Here is a 13649-nt window from a genome sequence, read left to right on the forward strand (position 1 = left end):
ACACAATTAAGACAAAGATTAAAATATTAAGTGCACCAAAAATAGCAAAATTTACATTTTGAGTAGAGGCTTATCATATTCAAGCTAGTCACAGTTTATTCAATTGTGAAAAGAAAAAAACTATAAACACATACAAAATCCAAAAACATGCCATCATAGACTGTTTGTATGGGACAAAGCAGAAATAAGACTAGGGATTTTTTTTTTTTTAATCCTCTTGCAAATGAACATCCACCCACCCTGTAACACAGGGCTATTGATTTATAGATTTGAACTCTATACCTATTTGCGAATACGACTGAGTGTATGACTGTGGAAAAACAGCCTGTTGTCCTGTGTGTTCACAGAACCAGTTTGCAAATATTTGACAGAGGCTACATATTCACACAAGTTAATGCAAATACGAGGAACAAGTGCTGTGATCTAGAGCCCAAGTAGTATCCTGAGTTCTTTCAAAGGCAACTCTTGCCCTGTGCAGTAAGATAAAGATGTTAAGTGAATTCCATCTTGGATAAACACTGAGAGGAACTTTGAGGAAGTCAATTCGGTAATAAGTTGAATACTTTGCTGTTGGCTACGTCTTGGACTGATAAATGAAAACAGGGTTGGAGCACTAGCGAGTCTTATAACGAGCATATGTCTTTCAGGTTGAAAGTGTCTGCCATTGATAAGATACAACATCTGAGGAGAGAGGCCTCACTGACTATAATCTGTTAACAGACACCATTCAGCCTCTCGATTTTTCTCCAGGAGCTGGCACTAGAAAGAGCAGGTGTGTAAGATCACGATGTTTCTTCTTCCTATCCTTCTAACACCTGGGTTATTTCGATGGGCCCATCCAAAGCAATTTCTGCAGAGTAGTTACTGCTACAGGCTGTTAAATAAGCCTGTCCTGCTTTGAGTCCCAACACTACTCATTAAAACCTATGATCTTAGACAAATTTATTAAACAACCTCCTCACCTGTAAAATAGCAATTATTGTTCCTACCTCAGCATTCTGACTAATCCTACTTCAGGATTCAGCAAAAACAGCTCACATAAATAGCTTAGCAAAATACTAACTGACACAAACTCTATGCTCCACAAATGTAAGCTACTGACATCAATCCCTTGGAGTCACTCACTGTTCCTTTAAAACTTTTGATATTGATACAATTGCAAACTTGGAGTAAAGTTAGAATAGTACAAGGATCTCCCATAAATCCACACTTATCAATTATTTACATTTTGCCTTATTTATTTTGTTATTTCAAGTCATTTTCAAGTGAAGAAATAGAATAGAATAAAATGAAAATTATCTATACTCCATCTCTTCCATTTCCCCGCCAATCTGGATAGCAGTGAAATTCTAAGTAAGCTACCCCAGAGCCTTCCCTTTCCTAAGAAACCTTCTCATGTTCTAGTTGCTACTCACATCCCTGACCCAAACCCAAAGGTACTCCCGTTTCAGATCCCACCTTGTCTTCTCTTTACATGGTAAACAGAACTTGCGGGGAAGGAACTGAGGAATCAAAGGTTCTGAGATTGGAGACTCTGGAGTTTCTACAGATTTTGAGAACACCCCATGGCCTCTGATCTAAATCAGAACACTGCAATTCCCAGAGTTGATCAAACATGCCCACACCACCGATCATCTAGGATGACATCACCCACCATGTTTGGAGAAACGTAGATCTGGGACAAAGAAGTAATGACTGGTTCACTAGAAAGATAGCCATAACTCTGGTAGCAGATGCACATCTTCACGACTGGAGAGAAAGAAGTGCTCCCTCAAATTTGTCACTTTTAGTACCTGGGATATCTGAATCACCTCCATACAATCAACAAGAGAATTAGGCAAGTAACATCTGGTTGCACTGATGGACAAAGACACATAAAGATATTACTTTTCACAAGTCTACTCCTGAAGAAAAATGAAAACTCTGTAGCCAGTCACCATTTTGGGCCACTCATCCTTGTCCAGTCATCTATAGGATTATGGTTTGAGGGACTTTTTAAACTAAAAGTAAAATCAATACATATGATTTGGTAAGTTCAATGATTAAACTGAACTAATAAAAACAGTAACTAATCAATATATATGCCACATGCTATACCAAGTGTGTTAGGCAGAGTATCACACTTAATCTTCACCATAACCCTGGGAGGTTGGGAGAATTATTACCTCCATTTTCATGATTCACACCCTGATCTGTCTGACATCACAACTCAAATTCTCAGCCACCTCAGAATGAAACCTCCACAAGAACAACTCTTCTCCTCATCTCCATGTGAGAGGGAGGGCCTTAAGTGCGAAAGACGAAGGCATCCCATGACATATGGCCCCACAACTACAGCAGGCGCCAACAGAGGAAGTACAGACAGAAATAACCCAAGCTGATAAGACATAACAATAGGTAGGATCACAGCATGGCATGGGTATTTTTAACACACCTTTGTCTATAAGGATGGCAACAATGCAAGCTCCAGAGCTGGTCTAAGTGGCAATGGCAGCACGATGGTTATGCATACAGATTATGGAGTCTAGCTAATCTGGATTTAAATTCTTCCTCCACCATGTGCTAGAAATGTATGGCCCTGGGTAATTTAACTTCTTGGCTCTTTTAGTCTCCTGATCTGTAAAATGGGGATAATAATTCTAACCTGTTACCTAGAGTTGCTCTGATGAGGAAATGAAGTGATCTGTGAAAACACTCAGCTGAATAACTACGCAACTGGAAATGCTCAGTAACAGTCAGTAATTATGGCTATTATTGTTATGTTTAATATTGTTTTATGGCCAGGTGTGGTGGCTCACGCCTATAATCCCAGCACTTTGGGAGGCCAAGGCAGGTGGATCACGAGGTCAAGAGATCAAGACCATCCTGGCCAACAGGGTGAAACCCCATCTCAACTGAAAATACAAAAATTAGCTGGGTGTTTGGCACGCGCCTGTAGTCCCAGCTACTTGGGAGGCTGAGGTGGAAGTATTGCTTGAACCTGGGAGGCAGAGATTGCAGTGAGCAGAGACTGCGCCACTGCGCTCCAGCCTGGCAACAGAGCAAGACTCTGTCTCAAAAAATATATATATTGTTTTATTATTTCTGCACTATTTTACTTGATTAGCCCAACACACACTTAAGGGTGGGGTACACTGTTCATCAAGATATTAAAATTCTCAAGATGAGTATGCATGATTTTTCTTGCAAGAGCGGTTCAGTTGCAATTGGTGAAAGCAAAATTTCAAGCACAACAAGGCCAAGTATACAAGAACATAAAACACTATAAAAGAGAGTTTTTAAAAAAATTATTTAAGGATGTGGACTTTAACAGTTTCAATGTAGTGCCAGTCCTAACCATAAATAATAATTGCTAGACTCATACACTTCAAAATATATCACCAACTGAGGCATTATTTTAAATCATATTCCTGTGCTCAAATTGATTTTATTATTCACTTAGTACACTAGCACGCACTGTGCCTTGGAAACTAAAGGCACACTTATGATTCTTCAAGGGACTTCTCGCTATTTGCCTGCTTAGTATTATGTTCAAGATGTTTAATAGTTTTTAGGTGTGTTGAAATAATATGCACATTTGCTCATTATGTTTTAAATTTCAACAGAACAGAATTCTAAAATGTTTATGTAGCAAGGCACAGTGGTGCATGCCTGTATTCCCAGCTACTTGGGAGGCTGAGACAGGAAGAGCCTTTGAGCTATGGAATTAGAATCCAGCCTGGACAATATTGTGAGACTCCATCTCAAAAACAAAACAAAACAAACATGAATAAATAAATAAAATGTTTGTGGTTTCTTTCAAAGGGATGAAAAGAAGACACAGTGGATTCTAAAAAGTTAAAGTACTTCCCCAAACTTGCTGTAGAACTAGAGGGAAAATTAACTACTAAGGTACCATGTACCCTTTTTTAGACATACTGAAAATATGGTGTAGAAATCTGACTGTTTTACATTGAGGATACTAGGGAGAGGTGATGTGTCAAAACTAACACATGTGTCTAGCTCCATGCCTTTCCCTACACAAAGGCTGGGTGTGGGAACACAGGTTGCAGGCAGTCCCTGCTCAGCAGCAGGTGGCTATTTGCCCAACCTTATCCTGATGAAATACATGGTGAAAAATCCACCACATGACCTCTGCTGCCTCCTCCGCCACTGCAGATGCCAGGAGAGAAGACAGGCCCCAAAGAAGCAGCTCTTCTATTCCTCCATTAAAGCCTACAGGAGCCTGCGTGTGCCCTTCCATTCAATGTCTACATCTCTCAGAAATGATCTCTTACACCCTAAGCATACATTGCTGGTCAGACCTAATGACAGAATGTATTTTCAAGGGTTTTTTTTTAAACTGGCAAGTTGAAGAAATAGTATTAGATATAAATTGCCACAGAGTAGTTGGCACAAGCCCATGTGAAGCTGAAGTTAGTGCACCAAGTTTTCCTGCCATTCCACACATGGAAATATTACTCCTCCTGAATTTAAGCTTATTCAGATAATCACTCAAAACTACCGCAGGTGAAGGTAAACTTTCACACGGAGCATGTCCCTACAACCAACACAAGACAGGAAGGAACCCAGTGGACTAGACTGATTTACAGTGGCCACCAGCAAGGCCCATGAGGAACACACAATGACAATAAAAGTATCTTTGAAACGGACCCCTAATCAAAGACACTGAGTCCCAGGAAGGATATCTTTATGCATACAAGAACAAAATCTGATCTAAAACAAAAAGGATAACATTATCACCCATATAAGCTGGCAAACACAAAAATACAAATACTTTCCTCAAAAAGGCTTCAAAATTAATGTCCCAGATCTTCATAATTTATCTTATATAACATTAAAGTCAGCAATACAGAAGATTTTCTGGGTGGAACAGCATCGCTCATTTGCCACCAGCAACCATGCTGTATAATCTACTTTTTGTAATAATTAAACAAAGTAACTTTGAAGGTAAATTTACTTATTAAACTGGTTGTACATACTCCACTAAAAACCAGGTAAGTGTTCTGAACAACATTGGTATTCTTCTCCACATTTATTTAAACATGCACTGCTACCTTGCCTTGGTATGACTACAGCCATCTCCTAAAATACAACTCTCTCTGAGGGAGAACTGCAGCCTCCCTGAGAGCATGTGGGACCCACCAGCTGCATGTGAAGACTTCGTCCTAATATGTGACTACCAACAGAAAGCAGCCTCCATAAGGGGAAGATAGAGAAGAACAAAATGTGGCAAGGTCTGGTTGCCACAGGATTCTGTTCTCAACCTGGGATGAGCAAATGCCTACAAAGTGCTATGTATAAAGCAAATAACAAGCAAAGTGCAAGGTATTCAGCAAGTAAAGCTTCCCTCCCCTCTCCCATTTCACTGAACCCATCCACATTCCTTGATGGGCTCCCCATATGCTAGTATCTTCTGGCTAAAGCTAGCAGGTTATTTTTTAAAGTTCTGTAATGCCATGAGCAATGCAATGGATAAAACAATGGTATCATGGTCCATTATCAGCTGCCTCAATTACATGCTACAAGAACTCATGATTTTCCTTCTCAAATCTGAGCCAAGTCTGATCCTGCCGCTGTGAACAGCATCAGTAGCCAACCAGCCAAGCAGGGAATATGCTAGATACCTATATGCCCTGAGATCTCCCTCTTGAGAGCACATCTATCCCCAAGTCCTATTCGCTGAAACTGTTAAATATCTCTCAAATCTGTCAATTTCTCTCCATCCCCATGGACACCACCAACTGAATCCAAATCATGGTGTTTTCCCCATCCCACAGACCATAACAAAAGCAGGCAGGATACTGTCTACAACCTATTTTCTCTCCACCCACCAATTCAATCTTCTTCAAAACACAACTCTGCTCATGTCAAACACTGCTTAACACTCATCAGTGGTTCCTATTGCTTTTTTCAAAAATTCCAAATTCGATATCCTGGAGGCCTTGACCAAGTTGGATACTGCCTGCCTCTTGAGTCTTGTCTTGCAGCTCTTTGAGTGCCTCAAACACACAGCCTCCCTGCAGGTGAGGGGCAATGCCTGAAATGCCCTCAACCCCTTCTTCTACCATCATTCAGATGGCAGTGCTAAAGCCACTTCCTAAGGGTTAATACTCACCCAATTGATGGAATCCCCAAATCCTAAGCTGTCACTCCTCCTGGCACCCACTGCATCACACCTATGACCTTACAGTACCTCTATTTTTGTGTGAGTTTACCAGGTCTTCTCATGTCACCACTGTTTTGCCAGTTCATGGCACTGCATCTTTCAGGTAGTAGGTACCCAACAAACAGCTGAATCAATAAGAAAATTAAAAAACACAATGAAACAGGAAGACTAATCACAGTCCAGATTCTGTAGCCATGAAAGCCAATCCTGACACGTACAGTGGAAGCAAAGCTCAAAGAGTCACTTTTAAAAAGTGCCTTAGATTCGACATTAGCATAAGCAAACAAGCTTGAGAGTGAACCAGCCTTTACTACCAAGTTATGTGTCTTCATAAATATCTACATTATTTTTTACTTTTAAAAAGACATTAATTCTCAAAGTAAAGGCAGAACAGAAGCCCCCCAAAAAATCCTTCTCTGAAAAAACCATCAAGTTGGCAATCAGTCACCTAACATTAGTTAAAATGGAACAGGAATCTAGTCATGGTGATGAACACATGCATCTAAAGTAAAAACAGTTATCAAATCTTGAAATAATTGTCTCTGCATTTTTCTAAATGGATAATCATAGTTCAAAACAAAACAAAATCCTCCAGAAAGAGTAGAAGCAAATTATTGCTAATTTAGGAACACCGTGAAGAGTTATCTTGTCTTATGCTGTAGCATTCTAAAGCCAGAAGGTACCTTTGAGTCAGAACATGAGCAAGAGCTGTACCCTTCCATGGCCAAAAAAGACAAGGCCAGCACCCCTCCTGCACTAGCACCATGCTAGGCACTAGGAAGACAACTGTAACCGAGATAAGCTCTGCAGCAGTGGGTGGCCAGTCAGAGGCAGTTCATTTAATTAATCTCCCTGGGCTTTAGTTTCTTTATCTGTAAAATGAGAAAGTTCAACCAGCTCTCTAAGGTCCTCACACTCTAAATATCCAATGATTCTCTAATGAGTATAAAATGAATTTTTATTTGACAATATCATCACGACTTCCTGTTTCTACTTCTTTTTATCACATAGATGTGATTTCAATTAAAAACTTTAACATGTTGATAAAAGAAAAACATGGACACATAGTCATAGTGTTTTAAACTACCTTCCCAGCTCTTAACAACCACTATAATCACCTATGGACTTCTGTCATCACTGCAACCTAAGTGTTACCCAAATTGAAACAAATTCTTCCATCTTTGTAATTTTTGTAGAAAAACCAGTGATTATTGATTCTCAATTTCTTTTATATTTTAATATCAGTCACCTCTGAATGTCAGTAATTTTTTAAAAGACCAAATAATAAAGTCTTCTAGAGAAAGGGGAAGATTTTATCTCCTGAACTAACAAAACTACATTGGTTTTGGAAACCTGTTTAGAAAAATGCTAAATTCTGAATTTCCAATTGCATAAAAAGAATAGGTTTTTTTAAGATACACAAATATGTACACATGAATGAACAAGACAACTGAAAGGGTCACATAGAGCCAATATACTCCTGACATCATCCTTCTCCATCTTTTTCGGTGAATTTAGCTATGTGACTATGTGCTTACTTTTTACATGCAGAAATCATGTGAAGGCCGGAAAAGAATCACTGTCTTAAAAAGTTGAAGCTTTAAGAGCCATTTTCTCAGACCTGACTAAGCATTTTTATTCTTGCAATGCCATTATTTATAGTAGATGTTTCTAACAGGACTATGGTGTCTGCTATCAAACCCAAAAGGTTGTATTTATTAGTGAAGAATAAAAGATAACTATTACTTATAAGTTTATCTTAAAAGTCAAATGTTAATATTTGTGTACCTACAGAACACTCCCGTATTAGACGGTAAACTCCCTGAGGGAAAGTACTGCCTTTTACTGTCTTAACCATGGAAGGCTTGCCAAGGTTTGCTGAATCAAAATTAACTAAAGGCATGGTGACTGTGTGGCAAGCAAACTTTTTCAAGCACAGAGAATAAAATGCTGTAATCTTAGGTTTTAAAAGAGCTACACTAACTTGGCACTTACATCGCTTTTATGGGTTACACAGCAGGCACACGGAAGCATTTACCGTGTATTCTCTCATAACTGAAAATATTCCTGTTATTTTCGCGTGTTTAAAAACTGTAAACATGTTATTGACTTCTCATCTGTATGAAGAAACAGTTGTAACATTTCCTTGACATTACTGTATTATAAAAGTATTCTTCATGGTATTCATTTTTAACTCAGTAAAAGTAAGGCTAACCTAGAAGACTCATTATAAAAAAAGTTTTGAAAATGTTCCTATAAGTTGAACTGACTAAAAACTAGACCAAATACTGGTGTATCTATGAAAGTACTATTTTAAAACTAAGTTAGTGAATACATCATTATAAATTTGGCTTCTATATTTTCAACTTGGGAAAAAAAGTTATGTTTTTCCTTGAAAGAGGAAAATAATATTTGGGTTTTTAACCTTCACCTATAGAAACACTCTATCATTTCTCTATTTTACCTTCCATGTTAAGACATATAAGAGAAAGTAATTTTTTAACAAAAACTAATCTAAAAATAAGGCCATTGAAAATGAATATAACTACAACTTAGAATTTAACTACCAGTCTTTTTAAATTATAATTTATTTCTTATCTGAAAACTCATTTGAACCTCGAAAGCATAAACCCAGGATACGATTCATTGTGGTTTAATTTAGTAACTCGCACAGGAGAAAAACTTAGAAAATATAAAGAGAATAAAACCTACAGCGCTAGAAAACAATCCCAATTATTGAGTGCCAGGATGAGGAAATTCACCTGTTACAAGCCTGACAAAAATCCATTATGTCCTTTTATCAGCAGATTACCAAAAAAGAGAGAATGCCCTATTTCCACTATTGGGCAAAATAAGAAAATTTCGCTTCTAAAATTTGCTGCTCAAGCCCTTACCCGTTTCCAAATTATTTTACTTTGTAACTTTTTTCTACAAGACAGATTTTTTCAGGGAAAATAAACTTTTCCTGAGCAAGCTGGAAGACATAAAATGTCTTCTACTTATCACCTAGAAAGGCAAACCAAGTCCTACTCCATGCCCCAAGCATCTAGCTTTCAGCCTCTTTATTATCATTGTCAATGAATGGGCCCCAGTCAAATGAAAGCTGCCATTTTAGGGTAAAGACTGGAGGGCTTCTGTTGTGCAACACCAAGACAAAAACACTGCGAGACAGATGTACTCTGGGGGCTGGGAGAAGGAATCAACTTCATAAAATCACTTCTCAAGTTATTCCTGAAATAGGAATTACCTAGTACTTAGACATTACTGCAATCTAAACGTAATTATAACTGGGATAAATCAGGTACCCATGCTGCTAAGGTCACAGTCACTAAGATATTTTTTGTCATCGTTAGACAAGATCAGTGAAGAAATAAAGACACGTATTTTGTTTCTTCTTTGATTACTACGTATACTAAGTACTCCCTCCCTTACTAAGAGAGAATTGGGGTGAAATAACACTCAATCCCTTAGAAAGGTATCGCCCAATTCCAAGATGGCTTAAATTAAAATTTTTAGAAAATAAAAAATCAGGGTCTCACATAATCCTTTCAAAATAAATTAAGATGCATAATGTATTCCAGAAATTAAGCCCACCAAAGAGACACTTTTTAAGATAAGTTATTTAAATCGATTGCTAGATAATATACAATGGGAAACTAAAAAGTATACTTAGCAAGTGGAGCGCTGGATAGTGTATCTAATTCTAGCAATTCAAAAGGAAACTCTCTCCATGTGGGTTGCTACTTTTCTTTTGTCCATTGTCTGTTCAGAAGAGGGGGAAAAAACTAGTTTAAAACCAAGGCGTGAACAGTCTCTAAAAGTGACCTCCAGGAAAAGAGTCCGACCCATAGCAGGAGCACTCTCCGCGCCGCTCGCTCCACGGGGGCGCTCACAAAGCGGGCGGCCAGCCGGGAGTTTGGGGTGCGCTCCCACGGCTCCGGGCTCCTCGAGGCAGAGCCATCCGGAGAAAGGCGGCTCGGTAATGATGGCTGCTCGGGGCCGGCGGCTCCTTCCCCAGAGCCTCCCGACCAGCGCCCCCACCCCCGCCTGGGATCCGCCGCCAACCCGCCCCCCACAACCCGCGACCGCGCCGGCCCCGCGCCGCCGCGCCCGCCCCGCACCGCAGCCCAGGCGGTGCCCGCGCCCCCGCCCGAGCCCCGCGCCCCCAGCAAGCCCAATCCCCAATGCGAACCAAACAAACAACGCGTCCCCCACCGCCCTCCTTTCCTCTCCTTGCTGACCGCTTGGCCTCCAGCCACCTCGGCCGTTCACGCTACGAGCCGCTGCTCTCCGCGAAGGCAGAGCGCACCCGGGCCACCTCGGGGGCCACCTGGTGACCCCCCCTCCACGGGCGCTGACCCCCGGCGGGCTGGGGGGCGGGGGGGCCGAGTTGCCTTGGGAGGTTAAAGTCGCTATTATGCAGCTGCCGCCGCCGCCGCCGGCGGCCCGGCCAGCTCGGCAAGGTGGGGTCCCCTCCTCGCCGCGCCTCCCGGCGCTCGTCCCGGCCCCGCTCCCTTTCTTCTCCTCCTCACGCACTTGGGAGCCGCTGGGGACCCCCAGGAGCCCCCAACTCCGGGCCCGCAACTCCGCGCCCGCGACCGGCATAGGCTGAGCTCGGGACGCCCCCCGCGCCGCGTGTTCGCGCTGCCCCCGCCCCACGCGGCGCCCCGCGCACTTTCCCCGCCGCCGACCCACCTCGCTCGGTGGCGGTCCCCGCGCGGGCTGGCGCCGCCGTGCCGGGAGGGACGCACTTTGTTCGCGCCGGTGCGGCCGCCGCTCCCGGAGAGCGCGGCGTGGTCGGTCCGGAGCTGGGGGCGGGGGCGGGAGGCGGGGGTCGCCGCCGTCCCCGAGCCGCCGCCGCCGCTGCTCAGCCGCCCCGCGCCCGCGCGCCCATCGCCCGCTCGCACTTGAGTTGGAGCCCAACTTTTCCTCCTTCCTTTTTCTCTCGAATGGAGCCGGCAACTCGTGCTCGGCGCCGGCGGGAGGAAACGCGCTCGCGCTCCCCCGCGCGCAGACACGCTCCCTCCTGTCCCCCGTACCCCCCCCCACGCCGGCAGCACAACAAAAAGCCATTTACATGCGAGGAAGTGACCCTCGGCCGCACCGCGCGCCCCCGCCGCCGCCGGCCCCGCGGACGCAGGCAAAAGTTGGGGCGTCGGGCGGCGCTCAGGGCGCAGGTTCGGGCCCCGCGGGCGGCGACGCCGTCGACACCGCACCGGCGGCGCTGCGCTCCTGCGCCGGCCCCGGCCCCCGCCCGCCCTCGCCCCTGGCCCCTCGCCCCTCGCCCTGCACACGCCCAACTCCTCGCTCCCAACTACTGGCGCGGCCCCTGGCCCGGCCCGGAGCGATTTCCTGCCGCCGCCGCCGCCGCCGCCGCCCCTCCCGGGGGCGCCGGGCGAACTCTCGCGCTCACCGGGTCGGTCGGGCTCCTCCGCTGCCTTGTGCCGACGGGAAAACAAAACGCAGAGCGGGCTCCGGAGTTGGCTCGGCAGCCGCGGCCAGGGGGCTGAATCCAGGGACGCGGAGTTGGCCGGGGGCGAACGGGGCTCTGGTGAGTTTCAGGGTCTCCGGGTCCCCGGGCCGCCTCCTCCGCGGCGGTCCTTTGTGTAATTTCACTCGATTCAAGTTTAATCCGATAGTTCCCGAGCACGAGCGCGTCCGCACCACCACGGCTCAACCCCCGCGCCGCCGCCGCCGCCGCCGCCGCCGCCGCCGCCGCCGCCGCCGCCGCCGCCGCCGCCGCCGCCGCCGCCGCCGCCGCCGCCGCCGCCGCCGCCGCCGCGGCCCCAGCACGCCAGCGCCTGCGCGTGTCCGACACGCCGCGCGCGCCCGAGGCCACGGGGCCGCGCGCGCCCGCCGCCGGCTCCCTCCGGGCCGCGCCGCGCCGCGCCCGCGCTCGCGCCCGCGCGCCGCCACCTGACGTCAGGCGCGCCTGGCATAATTTATGCAAGAATTCGGCCGGGGTGGCGGAGACCGAAGGAGAGGCCAAGAGAAAAGGGGCGGCGCGGAGCTGCAGGGCCGCGGGCCGCGGGCCGCAAGGGCGGGCCGGGCGCCACTTCCCGTTCCCGGGTGGGCGCCGGCGCTGCAGGCGGGTCTCCCGGCCGGCCGGTGCGCTGCTGCCGCGCAGCCTTCTTTGCCCGGCTGCTCGGAGCGCTCGGCCTCTGCGCCCCGGCGCGGGCTGCAGGGGCTGCTGCCACGTCTCCCCGCGCGGCACCTTCCCGGAGCCGGTTGCGCCACCCCGGGACAGGAAGCGGGGCTCCGCGCCGGCTGCGACCCTCCTGGCCGCGGCGAAGGGTTTCCAACGCTGCGCGGTCGCCAGCCGGAGGTGTCTGGCCGTCTCTGCAGTAATTATCCTTCAACTTGAAATTATTTTCCCACATAAAATTATTTGCAATGGACACATTCCATTCCAGATGGGTTCGTGCCTGCTTCTCCATATCGCTTTTCCTACATCTTCTTGGATAGGACACGGATCCACTACTTAATCAAAAAGTTTAACTAGATGACATTGATTTTGTCGAATTTGTTACCATACCAAAAAAGAGAGAGAAGGCTGAGAGCGCAATGATTATGAAACAAAGAAATAGGATGTGTGCCCATTATTAAACGTGTCGAGACTAGAATGTTTTACTCATTCTTTGGCCAACATGGCACTTGTACATGATTGCATAGTCTTAAAAATCCGAACTTCTTATTCCATTTCTCTTCCCGATATAAAATGAATATTAAACCTGAAGGAAAAGAAAATTTTTTTGCTGATTTTTATTTTAGGAAATCGATCTACAAACATGTATTAAGCACCTTCTATCTGCAAAGTACGGAGCAATTATAATGTTTAAACCATCAATTGTAAACTTTAAGGTAATTTTGTTAGGTTAAAGATTGCACTTATTTTTAAATCAGAAAAGGAACTCATATCAACCAAAGATTGTCCTATGGCAGATACAGACTGGTTATTACTGGACTCCAAAATAAACTGAGAAAATAGCAAAACTATGTAAAATATACTAATCTCATTTACTGTTTGATGGTTACACTACCTGTAGTGCTAATCCTGTAATCAAAATATTGTTATTTGGATAAATGATTAATCAAAACTATCTCATTATGTAACTACTACAGCTATTCAGTAAGTCTGAATATCCTAGACTTAATAACTAAGACATGTATTTTCTGATTTTAGTAATAATGTTATAAATATGTTAATTATATTGTGATTTGTTAAATGAACTGCTTGTAGCTTGCTTTCACCACATATTTGAGTTGTGGTCTAAAAGAAATAAATGTTTTAATGATTAAGGAACTTACAGATAATCAAAAAGAAGATAGAAAGAAGATAGAAGACAGCACAAAAAGAATTCTGACATTTAAAAAGTTGAAAACACTAAAATCAACTTCCATCTGTTTTAAACCCCATTTCATAAACCAAGAATCACAATTCTGAGGTTAGGCTACCGTTTCCATTAAGTTTATATTTCCC

General features: G+C 44.7%; 1 protein-coding gene across 7 annotated transcripts in view; it reads right to left on the reverse strand.

Moving 5' to 3' along the window:
* CHD7 (chromodomain helicase DNA binding protein 7) overlaps positions 1-11924 on the reverse strand; it is a 179046-nt gene extending 167122 nt beyond the window's left edge. For 4 of the 7 annotated variants that reach the window (XM_017547551.2, XM_017547553.2, XM_017547552.2 and 1 more), the window contains exon 1: positions 11583-11885. The gene's annotated coding sequence lies outside the window, so the exon portion shown is untranslated. Of the gene's footprint in view, positions 1-10864; positions 11122-11582 lie in introns of those variants that run through there. The other 3 variants (XM_017547548.2, XM_037745391.1, XM_017547549.2) reach the window with 3 other exon arrangements.
* Between the last annotated feature and the right edge of the window lie 1725 nt (positions 11925-13649).

Source organism: Cebus imitator, unplaced genomic scaffold (assembly GCF_001604975.1).
Source record: "Cebus imitator isolate Cc_AM_T3 unplaced genomic scaffold, Cebus_imitator-1.0 Scaffold199, whole genome shotgun sequence".
Lineage (NCBI taxonomy): Eukaryota > Metazoa > Chordata > Mammalia > Primates > Cebidae > Cebus > Cebus imitator.